This window comes from Mus pahari, chromosome 3, assembly GCF_900095145.1.
Source record: "Mus pahari chromosome 3, PAHARI_EIJ_v1.1, whole genome shotgun sequence".
In the NCBI taxonomy this organism is placed as follows: Eukaryota; Metazoa; Chordata; class Mammalia; order Rodentia; family Muridae; genus Mus; species Mus pahari.
Window position 1 is genome coordinate 137,406,383 of NC_034592.1, and position 12,619 is coordinate 137,419,001.

The following is a 12,619-nucleotide window of genomic DNA, read 5'->3' on the forward strand; positions in this document are numbered from 1 at the left end:
AGGTTCCCTCTTCCTAGGTGACTCTGGGTTGTGTCATGCGGAGAAAAAGCTAACCAAGAGATTGGTGCAAGGCTGTACTTCTAGCACAAAAGAGATGAAGGCGAAAGGACCGGAAAATTCCAGAACACTTGAGGCCAGTCTGGGAGACATGCGATGCTATGGGGGGGGGGGGAGACAAAAATAAAATAAACACTATTATAAATTATTAAAGACGATCTCGCTGCTTTTCCTCAAGAATACCAAGCGACAAGGTAAACAAAATACAAAACAAGAAAGCACACATTTCATAGTCTGGTGTGAGAGATCACATCTGTAATCTCAGCACGGGACAGCCTGAGCTTTACAAGTGAGTTCTCCAACAGCTCAGGTCACAGAACGAAATCCTGTTTCACAAAACGAAAAGTCAAACAAACAAACAGAAGACTCTCCCTCCTGGGGTCCTGCCTCAGACTGCTAGACATCCTAGGATAGGTTGTAAAGAGTTTAAATAAGACCAGTGCAGACAATCTCAAGCCAACAAATGTGGAAACCATGAGAAGTAGATTGAAGAAAGAAAAGCCTTAAAAATAAATTGAGTAATAGGCTACACTATAAATATTGCACTCTGACCAATCTAGATTGATAAGTTCTATTAAAATTTCAGCAAAGAGAAAATCAGCAATCAGCAAAGTTTGTGTGTGTGTGTGTGTGTGTGTGTGTGTGTGTGTATGTACAATATAGCTATACACAATGTTTCCAGGAAAACGTAAAGAAAAGACAGGGGCCATGGCTTAGCAATTAAGGAAGCATGCTGTTCTTGCAGAGGACCTGAGTTCAAAGAGATCATTCTCAGGGACACAGGGAATTAGAGGACAGCCTAGGACAGTCTTGGAAAGGGGGTATGGATGTTGAGTGGACAATTTTTCAAGCAAGAAGACTCCAGTTCAGATCCCCAGCATCTGCAAAGCTGGCTATGCTGGTGCACAGCTGTTACCCTGGCACCATGGGAGGCAGAAACAAGAGGATGCCTGGGATTCACTGACCAGTGAGATGAGCTAAACTGGCAAGTTCCCCGTTCAGTGTCTCAAAGATCCAAGAGAGAGAGTCTTGATATGAGTGTCTGGCCTCCACACACATGTGCACATACACGCACCTGCACACATGTGCACATGCTTGACACACATACACATCATTTTTAAAGAGAGCTGTTCACATAAAAATATAGGGTAGAGATAACATTTTCCTCATACTACTTAAGATTATACAATTTGGAAGCACTCTCTTTGCTGAAATTCACACAAATACTTAATTGATCTACCTTAATTGATCTGGAGAGCCTCACCATCGCAATGAGACAATAACAAGAAGTAAAGTTGTGAGGACAGTGGGCTGGAGAGATGGCCCCCCAACTCAGAACACCTGCTGCTCTCGCCGAGGACCCAGCTTCAGTTCCCAGCATCTGTGTGACAGCTCCCAGCAATTCTTAACTCTAGTTCGAGGGAATCGGATGCCCTCTTCTGAACTCCTCAGGCACCAGGCACACCCATCATAAACAGACATATATGCAGGTGAGACACTCATGTACATAAAATAAAAGAAAATTAGGAAAATCTTTTTTAAAAAAAAGAAAAAATCCTGATGTCATGTTAGGGAGATAGCTTGGTGGGGGAGGTGCTCTCAGATCAACCATGAGCATGCAGGTGAAAAATGAAAAACCCAAAGTATATGAAGTCGCCGTCTTCATGAATGTCTGTGTATGTGCACAGATACACGGGGGGGGGGGGGTGTCAGGGGAAGAGTTTCATGTCCTTTTTCAAAACTCCATTTTTAAGTTTATGTGAATTTTTTATTCTAGGCTCCTGACAAATTACCTCAAACTTTCAAAAATATATATATTTGTAGTCCACATCTATCCTGTGCTAATGCCTGTAATCCCAGCACATGGGAGATAAAAGCAGGAGCAGGAGAATCTGGAGTGAAAGCCACCCTTGGTCTAGCCTGAGCTACATAAGACACTGTCTCAACAAACAAACAAACAAGATTCACGTCATCCAGAGGATCATAAATTTCGACCTTATAAATTTTAGCTTGTTCAAGGAAAAACCCAGAGAAGAGTGGAGAGCCGCAGCCTAGTCCTTCGGAGTCAGCACGGGAGCCACTCCTTCCGGTGGTGAAAATTTGAGAAATTTGAAAATTATGAGGCCAGTATTGGTAATCCCCTAAGAGAGTCTACCAATCGGGCAGGCCAGGCCTCAGCCATCTGCCTACCCAGTTGGCTTAGTTTCTGTACCAACTGTTCCTTAGCCCACCCAGACTCTCCCAGGGAAGCTCAATTAAGCCGTGCCTTGGTGGGATTTGTTTTTCCAGGTCAAGTTACTAGGCCTAGGTTTCTCTGTGTCCTCTGGGGTTAATTCTGAATTAAATCCTCATTAACTCTTCCTATGGAGTAACCTCAGTGCATCCCCTTCTCTTCCATTCTCCCCTAACCTCCATGTCAACACCAATTTCGGTTCCTAAGACTCGGGAGAAATATAGGGAGCGCAGACCACAAAACTTGTGGCCTCTGGGATGAGTCTGAAAGCAAAGGGGTAAGATGGGGAAGGCAGCTACCATCAGACTTCTGGGGGTCTTTAAAATGTCTCACACCAATGCTCCTTGCCTCTGCCATTCAAGGACAGGGAAGACATTCTGGCCTGGCTTCCCTTAGGGGAGCAGATTCGGAGTAGAGTCACTCGTGCTGTAAGTAGGAGGAACCGGTTGTCTTTGTTCTGTTGACTTTGGGGTTCTAGCTCCTTCTCCTTCTGTGTGGTTCCCTTTCAGGTAGCCTGGGCTGTGGGAGGTAACCTGGGCTGCAGGAGGTCCGGCTATAACACAAACACTGGTCCTTACTTGAGCTGCACTGTAGAATATGCTTTCCTCTTCTGCTTGCTGCTTCTCACCTCTTTTCAATGTGGATCTACGAGCATCTTGTGCTTGAGACAGAGTGAAGTTTGGAATAATGTTTATAGAATGACCAGTTGTTTTCTTTTTCTTACATTTTAAGTAGCAAACGACAGGTGGCAAGCTTCCTTGTTTAGCTGGCCTTTACTCTTTGGTGGGATGCATAGGAATTCAGTTGGCAACTTTGCTTCCAGATGAGGGAAGAACTTCTTCCTTGGTCCTTGGGGGATCTATTTGATTCACAGATGGAGGTAAGAGCTGTTAAGAGATTAGCACTAAGGATGCAAGCAACATTTTGCTGACTAGCCAATTATCCCCTCCCCTCCCCACCCCAGTTCTCTTTACCCTGCTTTTGCCATTCCCTAGCAGTAAAACCATAAAAGGCATAGTATTCTAAGAAGTACTCCTTGGTGTCAACTTTGACCCAGAGTCACATTGGAATGTTGCTTTAGATTTTCTTCAAAGAGTTGCTTGTAGGATCTGTGTTCAACCCATTCATACAGAGCAAAATTTAGCACTTAGGAATCGATCTGTCTGAGTAAATTAGTTCACTTGTACTCATTACATTAAAAGCCAATCACCCAAATGTCATTTATTGCAACCTGCCTCTGCCTTTATATATGTTGAATATTTTTAGACTTAATACACAGTTAGACTAAATGCCCATTAGATGGAAGCTTGAGTGATGTCTGCAACTGTGGATGAGTCTGCTGTGTCTCAATGACATTGGATATTTTTTCCACTATTTGCTTTGGGGGAAGACTTGGGAAGACACACAGCTGCCAACGCTCTCCTGGTGTACCACCTTCCAGGAACCTGTGTGATCAGCTGTCCAGCTGTTCTCTGCACCTTGTTCTTTGGGGCATTTGTTACATCAGTATGATGGATAAACTGATTACTTGGCCAACTTCTCCTTTAGCTGCTGTCCCCTGGAGGAAGGGCATATGACCAAAAGATCCAACGCATGACTTCTGTCTTAGCCCCTCCCTAACCAGCCCGCACTCTGCTTACAAAATGATGCTTCTTTCTGCAGTTTCCAAAACCCAAGAGTTGTATGCAGGAAGCCAAATAGATGTTTTACAACATCGCTGCTACATTTTGAGAAGGGAGAGGAGCCAGGATTCAAGAGAGAGGTGCTGAGTCAAATTGTCTTCAGGCAAGAGGTTTGATAATGCTGAAACAATCAGTATAGCAGCATCTTAAATAAGAATCTTCAGTGTTGCTAACGCAAGGGGCTGTTCTTCTTGTGTGTGTATGTGTGGTGTTTGAGACAGGGTGCCCCTGTGTAGCCCTGGCTAGCCTGGAACTCACTATATAGACCAGTATGGCCTTCAACTCACAGAGATCTACCTGCCTCTACCTCCTAGTGTAAAAGTGTCAGCTATCACCTGACTCGGCATCTTCCCTTAAAGGTTTCTGAGGGAAAGTGAGATCTTGCATTTGGGGGAAACAGGCTGAGTTACCATGTGACTGTACCCCATAATAGAAGATGGGAAGAGGGCCATATGTGACTAGAGCGACATGGTAGGCGTCATTCTTTTTCTGGGTAAGGGGCATGGGGTTTGATTAATGTGTGATCCAGCAGGCTATGTCAGCTGCCTTTGACTCGAAGGCAGCAAGGGCATTCGGTGTGCTTCCACCCTGCTGAACGCCCTCTCTGATTAGAGCCTGCTACTTAGCCTGTGTTCTCAAATAATCACAGCGCCCGCCGGCACGCCATTCTCTTGGCATCTGTTAGGCACAAGGATTAGATTAGTCAGTTTAGTCCAGACATAGAGATATTGCTCAAGACCATAAATAATTTTAGTATTGTTAAAAATATATCCTGGTAAGAAATAGTTTACTCAACAGTATTTCAGACTTCCTGGTGGCTAAGGCCTATAATTCTAGATATTCAGGAAGCTAAGACAAGAGGTTTATGAATTCAAGGCCAGCCTGGGCTACAGAATGAGTTCAAGTCCTGTCTAAGCAACTGATTAAGAAGCCCTGTCTGAAAATAAATTTAAAAGAGATCTGAGGATGTAATGTGGAAGTAGAGTACTTGCCTATCATGCGCAAGGTCCTAGGTTCACTCCCCAGTACTAAAGAAAAAAGTGCTGATATAGAAGAGAGAAACTGTGCTCAACTCTGAATACAGCAACAGCAACTAAATAAAACAGAGTCAGGAAGATAATGAGACCATGGGTTAAAACCGCCTGGAGCATCCGTTCTCAACCCGAGTCTCAGCCTCTTTGGGGATCTAGTGACCCCTTCACAGGAGTCACCTAAGAACATCGGAAAACACAGATATTTACATTAGGATTCATAACAATTGAGGAATTACAGTTGTAAAGTAACAATTAAATAATTTGATGGTTGGGGGTCACCACAACCTCAGAAACTGTATTATAAAGGTCTGCAGCATTAGGAAGGTTGAGAACCACTTCCTTAGAGGAAACACCAACTGTAAGGAGATTCGTGTTAACATAACGGAATATTTGCTAAAGGCAGGCAAGGGGGTTAGGAGCTTAGGTGTCAGACAGTGGGAGGTTGCTAAACTGACTTGACAGGACTCTTTCTAAACCTGGGTTAGGTAAGACCAGAGGTCAAGATCAAAGCCCTGCTAAGACCAGGTCCAGAGTCCTGAAATTTGGTCAGGAAGAAAGTCTTGGGAAGACAGAGAGAGAGGGAGGGGGGGACTTCCCTCAGTCAGCCCCTTCCGACCTACAGACTTCCCAGACTCTCTCTCCTTATGAAAAATGAGCTGGCCGACTCTGCGGACTTCAGATTTGGCCTCTCAACCGGCAGACATATTTCTGACTCAGTCTAGTCCCTGATGAGGGAGGGGGCCAGAGAAGCTTGCTTCTCAGAAGGGGAGCCCCATCCCTGAGAGCCCATAGGCAGCGAGAGGGACTCTTCTTTTCCTGGCACCTCCTCAGTCATCTGACAGACAGCGTCCCCTGTGTGGATAGAGCTGAAGGAATCCTAAATGCAGGCCTCCAGAAGAGAGCGGCTGTTCTGGTTTTGTTTTGTTTTAATTTCTTCCATAACAAGTTGGATGTGGCCAGGACAGCAAACTACAGCCTGGAGAGGTTTTGGTTGTTCTGGTTCTCATCTTTGAGACAGAGTCACACACGGCCAAGGATGTCTTTGAACTATATACAGCCTTCTCCCGCGGAGAATGCTGGGATTGCAGGTTCTTTGACAGCTTGCTTTGTTCTGCTGTGGGAGATTGTTTTTGTCTTTTTGTCTTGTTTGAGGCAGTCTTACTGTGTAGCTCATAATGGCTTCAAAGTCGTGAGCCTCTTGCCTACCCCACCCCCACCCCCAGGTGCCGGGATTGCATGCAGATGAGGAACATCTTTTCTTGGGCTGGTGATCTTCCTCCTTCCCTTTCACTTCAGGAAAAGGGCGGAGCTAATATCGTAGCTCTGGAGTCAGATTTAATATTGACTTCGTCCTCTGCTGTGATGCTCTGGTAACCTTGTGCACGGAGTTTCCGTTTCCACCATGTGATAGGTAGCTTTTACATTTTTTTGCTTACTTTTAAATGTGCATGAGAGAGTGTGGCACGCGAGAGTGGAGATCCAAGGCTAACTTTGGGAGTTGGTTCTCGCCTTCTGCCTTGTGGAGGCAGGGCCTCTCTTGTTCCTGCCACTGCATTGTTCTCCAGGCTTGTTGCCCCCCCCCCCCCAGCCTTGGCTAATTCTGTCTGACCCCAATCCCTCTATAGGAGTGCCGGGGTTGCAGATGGGTCAACACAGCATCCAGCTTTGCGCATGGGTTTCAGGGATCAAACACAGGTCTTTGCTCACATGGAAAGTGTCTTTACCCACTGAGCCATTTTCATCTCCTGTAGCCCCGATCTGTAGCTGTGTGTGTGTGTGTGTGTGTGTGTGTGTACACTACACATGCACAGGCATCCTCAGAGGCCATAGGAGGGTGTTGGGTCCCTGGACCTGAAGTTTTATATAATTGTGGGTGCTGGGAACTGAACCTGGTCCCCTGCAACAGCACTAAATATTCTTAGCTGCTGAGTTATCACTCCCACCCCAAGCGCTAGCTATGCCTTTTAAAGAGGGTTAAATGCGTATAATTACTTACAATAGACCCTGCCGGGTAGCAGGCTCTCAGCGTATGGCAGCTACTACGATTCACGGTCCTGTTTTGTTTTTGAGTAAATAGTTTGAGTTTTCTTATAACGAGAGCACACACACTACCCCGATCTGGACGCCTATGTTTCTACCCTCCTTCCTACTCTGCACCTCCATTTCCTTATCTGTCGAACCTTGGTGAAGAAACCAAATCAGTGTTTCTCACAAATTACAATCACCCTGGAGCTTATTTAAAACATGTCTCTTGAAGCTGGGGGTGTCAGTCAATGGTAGAACGTGTTGAGAATGCAGGAAGCCCTGGGTTTGATCCCCCAATATTGCATCAGCTGGGTATGGTGGTACAGTCCTATAGTCCCAGCACTTGAGAGATAGAGGCAGGACGATTAGGGCTTCCTGATTACACTTGGGTACATATCCAGTTTCAGGTCACCATGATTTACAAAACAAGCTAAGTTGCTGGCAGTGGTTCCTGCCTAAAATCTCAGCTCTTGGGAGGCTGAGGTCGGAAGATGGCTGTGAGTTTAAGGGCAGCCTAGACTACCAAATGAGTTCCAGGTCAACCTAGGATAGAGGGAGGCTCCACCTCAAAACAAAACCATGCAAAACAAAAGAGGGAGATGCCTCCTTGGTTATTAGGGTTCAGTGATCTAGGGCTTACCTAGACTGTGTGAAGCCTGGTGTTCAACCTTTAGTGAGCAGGGCAAAGGAGGAATGGAAGGGAATGAGAAAGAAGGACACTTTATAGTAAATAGTCAAAGAAGGAGATGGTAAGGGTACCAGAGTTGGCCAGTGATCCAGCCATGTAAAGGGGTGGAGGAGTCAAACTCAGTGCCAGGAAGAGAACACTAAGGGCTCTCAAGGGCAAAGCTTTGAGAGATTGGTATACCCCAGCAATGGAAAGTACCAGATGTCTGTAACATGAATGGGACTCTATCAAATGAACTCAAAGAAAGTAGTAAGACATTATAGGAGATGAGAATTTTATTTCAGGGACAGTAGCAACCCAGCTAGGTGGTACCTGCAATCCAGCACTTGCAAGGGGATCAAGAGGTCAACCCTAGCTGTTTTCCGTTTTTCTTTCACCTGGATGCCCGTGAGTGATCTGAGAGCACTTCCCCCACCAAGCTATCTCCCTAGCATGACATGAGGACATTTTCTTTTCGTTTTAAGAAAGATTTTTCTAATTTTCTTTTATTTTATGTACATGAGTGTCTCACCTGCATATATGTCTGTTTATGATGGGTGTGCCTGGTGCCTGAGGAGGCCTGGTGCCTGGTGCCTGCTCTCAGAAGAGGGCATCCGATTCCCTCGAACTAGAGTTAAGAACTGCTGGGAGCTGTCACACAGATGCTGGGAACTGAAGCTGGGTCCTCGGCGAGAGCAGCAGGTGTTCTGAGTTGGGGGGCCATCTCTCCAGCCCACTGTCCTCACAACTTTACTTCTTGTTATTGTCTCATTGCGATGGTGAGGCTCTCCAGATCAATTAAGGTAGATCAATTAAGTATTTGTGTGAATTTCAGCAAAGAGAGTGCTTCCAAATTGTATAATCTTAAGTAGTATGAGGAAAATGTTATCTCTACCCTATATTTTTATGTGAACAGCTCTCTTTAAAAATGATGTGTATGTGTGTCAAGCATGTGCACATGTGTGCAGGTGTGTGTGTGTGCACATGTGTGTGGAGGCCAGACACTCACATCATATCTCTCTCTCTCTCTCTCTCTCTCTCTCTCTCTCTCTCTCTCTCTCTCTCTCTTTCTCTCTCTCCCTCGGATCTTTGAGACACTGAACAGGAATCCCAGGCATCCTCTTGTTTCTGCCTCCCAAAGTACCAGGGTAACAGATGTGTACCGGCACATCCAGTTTTCACACAGGTAGTTATAAGCTTTTGGTTTGTCGCTCAGCTGTAACTTGTAGGATTGGGCTAACCAATGACAGCAAAATTACAAGCTCAGATGTCAACAAATTTCTCACGCTTAGCTGGCCTTGACTTAGGCTGGTTTTAAAAATCCCTCAGAACACTGGGCTCCACGCCTTAAATTGTCGCTCTTCAGACCTGCTCCTAAGGAGGCAGTCTTGAGAAGTGGCCAGAGATTCTCCTTTTTGTCAGTCCCCTCTTCTCTTAAATGTCCCCTTCCCAACCTCCGCAGAATGTATCCTCCTGACAGCATTCCACTGGAGACTGCCCTTGGGAAAAGAGAAAAGTAATCCAGAAACAAACTGCTTCCAGCTTAACTGCGTCCCAGGTCATCTGTTCTATCACCTCAGGGACCCATAAGACACGCACGCTGTGGCAACTGGGTCAGTAAAGGTGGATATTTTGAATTCCACTTTATCCTGGACGCAGAGCTCAGTGGTAAGGTACTTGCCTGGTAACACATTAGCTAGAACAGCTTGGATCTTCTGTGACTTGAATCACTAAGTAGCAGGATTTCAAACAATGTAAGTGGGCTGGCACTCCATGGGAATCTCAGGAAAGACAGAGTACTCCTGTCCACAAAAGCCGAGAACCCAGAGGAGCTAGAGAACTTGAGCAGACTCCAGAGGGGAAAAGGCAGAACTTAGAGATGGAGACAGATAATAGCCATGACATCCTCAACAAGGTAGAAAGGGTCTCAGTGGCAAACTGGAAGGTTCTAGGGCAGATGTGCAGAGCTCTGCCCTCGTCCATGCACAAAGCCATAACTGTAGACATGATTCTGCAATTGCACATCAGCTCATGCCTGACGACAGCCTATTCTGACGGATGTGGACTGATCTTGATCTGTTTTTCCCCTCCCCCATTCCTTTGCTACCTGAGCAGGCTGGAGCCTCCTTAGGGGTAAGCAACGTGAAGCTACAACCCCCTTGCCTTGCCAGTAGGGTAAGCGTGCTTCGTTTTTCTTCCGTTATGGTGTCTTTTCGTTTGCTGTATCCCCCAATCCACAGATGCTAAGCGACTTCACATTGAATCATCTTTGTCTTCCATACTTGTTAGTGTCTAATTACTTCAAGCTTATTCATCTGAATTTATTATTATCTCAGGCCCTTCCCTTGGATTGCTTAGTTCTTCAGGAGTGTGTGTTCTCTGTAGCTTTAAATTATTAGTGTCATAATAGTGCAATTTGAGTTCACGCGTCTGTGTGTGTGTGTGTGTGTGTGTGTGTGTGTGTGTGCATGCGTGCTGGTGCTTGCAGACTCTAGAAGTCAATGTCTGGTTTCTTCCTCTATCACTGTCTACCTTAATTTTTTTTTTTTTTGAAGACATGGTTTCGCCCTGAACTCAGATCTCACAGATTTGACTAGATGCCCAGCCAACCCAAGGGATTCAACTCTCTTCATCTCCCCAGCACTGGGATCACAGGCACAGGCCCCACAACTGGCTTTTTACAGGGTGCAGGGATCAGGTCCTCCCTCTGCACAGGAGGGACTTTACTACTGTACCCCAACCCCCAGGCCCCAAGACAAAAAGTCCTCTGTAGCTCTCACCCTGCTGTCTAGCCTGGGCTGGGCAACACACCCTCCGTTGTGATTACAGGCTATCACCACTCCTGGTTAATATGGCCCGTTTTCTTGTATGATTACTAAGTTGCCTCTAAAGATGTGTCTGAAACCCAAAGATATTTTAAGCAACTTGCAACATTTGAGCAAATTTATGATTTCTCAAGCTTTACAGCTTTGGGGAAAAGCACTTAGCTTGACTGTCACAATTTTGGTTTCATCAGCTACAAATTATAGTTATTTCTATAATTAAAAACTCCATGCTTTAGGCCACACCTCATTCTTTAGCAAAGACACTGCTATTTTTACCAGAATAGTCTGCAAATCATTATCTATTTCCAGAAATCAGGCTTATTCTCAGAGGGGAAACCCTTGTCTTCAAGAGGAAGGCACCATGACCGAGTCGTCTCTGAGAAGCCGAAGTGTTGTTAGTCGTTTTCAGCCTGCTGCCCTGTGGTACAGCAGTGGGCACATCACTGTCCAATACTAACATACATGAGGGCTAGTACAGAACCATGAATCTTTACATATAGTTGCAGAACCCTGGATTCTGAAGCCTGCACCTCCTCTCTCACCTTTGGGAGCTCATTTCCCATCAAAATCTGACTTTAGCCGGGTGTGGTGGCTCATGCCTTTTATCCCAGCACTTGGGAGGCAGAGGCAGGCAGATTTCTGAGTTCAAAGCCAGCCTGGTCTACAGAGTGAGTTCCAGGACAGCCAGGGCTATACAGAGAAACCCTGCCTCGAAAAACAAACAAACAAACAAACAAACAAATCTGACTTTACCTGAATTCATTTGACAACAAAGTCTGTTCTGAATCAAAGAGATTAAATTCAAAGTCTTTATCTTGCTTGTTACAAATATTCCATTTTTTTCTGCTGCGGAAACACCAATTTTTTTTTGAGACAGAGTCTGGCCTAGAACTCACTATGCAGACCAAGCTGGCTTTGAACACTTGGGTAATCCTCTTGCCTCTGCCTTCCAAATTCTATCTGTTCAACTCTCAATACTGTTTAAGTGGGTACACCTAGACCCCTTATATGTGGTTCAACATAATATATAGGTGATAACTGTTTTTCAAAAATCCACAAAATTATAAATTCTAAAAAGTGTGTGACCTCAGGGTCCTAGGCACGTCTGTTATCTACTTCTGTATTATTTAACCTTCCCCCAACGCCCAAATATAATGAATTATTCTGAGGCTTTATCTTTCAAAAACTCAGCCCAAGTCTCTAAATCTACCAGGAGAACTGCCCTTGTCCTTTTTTACTTTATCACTCATTGTGCGTCCTGAGTTCTTTTGGGCATCTGACTTAGTCAGGTTTCTCCACTCCCCGCCCACAGGTTCAGTGTCTGCAACCGCTCTGCTGACAAGGACCTTTCAGCTGTTCGGAGTAAGTGACACGCATGGGCTTTGGCTAAGGTGTGGATGCCCAGGCCCCCCAACAGCCAACACCATTATCCATTACCTCTTGCTCATCAGTCCCTCTGATCCTTGGATGTGATATTAGATTAAACTATTGACTCAACCTCATCACACATGTTCAGTCTCATGAGCTCTGTCCCTGGGTCTCAGTTCTTCTTCCCCGAAATCCTTCTTCTCCTTTTCTAACTCTGATTTCCCAGTCACTCGTCCACCTCCTTGCAGAAATTCACAGTACACATGTGAACAGCATCATTATGGCAATGAACTCAAGAAAGTCACACTGGCTCCTGGCCAGGGTGTTTCCTGACCTCACACCTGATAGCCATCCATTTGTCCTGAGTAATACCCTCTGATACCACAGTTCTGCTATTTACGGGATGGGGGTTTTCTTTGGCACACTTAGAGGCCAAAGTTAAACATAAACTTGGTTTGGGAAGATATTGGAGCTACAGGATAAACTTTAAAATATACATTTAACTTCATGGAACTAATTAAAATATTTTACAATAATTCAATATTGATTTTTATTCTAAGTTTAAGTTTTATTAGACTAAATCTTAGTCAACTCTATGCAGCCTAGGATAACAGAAAAAGTTTCAAAATGTTGTACCATTCATGATGTAGATATTGTACTAACTAGTCATGATGCAGGCATTGTACTAACTAGTCATGATGCAGACATTGTACTAACTAGTCATGATG

General features: G+C 45.0%; 1 protein-coding gene across 1 annotated transcript in view; it reads left to right on the top strand.

Annotated features, from left to right (window-relative positions):
- The first annotated feature begins 2,608 nt into the window (after positions 1–2,608).
- The window catches only part of Asip (agouti signaling protein), a 22,178-nt gene continuing 12,167 nt past the window's right edge, over positions 2,609–12,619 (top strand). The window contains exon 1 of the mRNA XM_021195010.1: positions 2,609–2,718. The gene's annotated coding sequence lies outside the window, so the exon portion shown is untranslated. The remainder of the gene's footprint in view (positions 2,719–12,619) is intronic.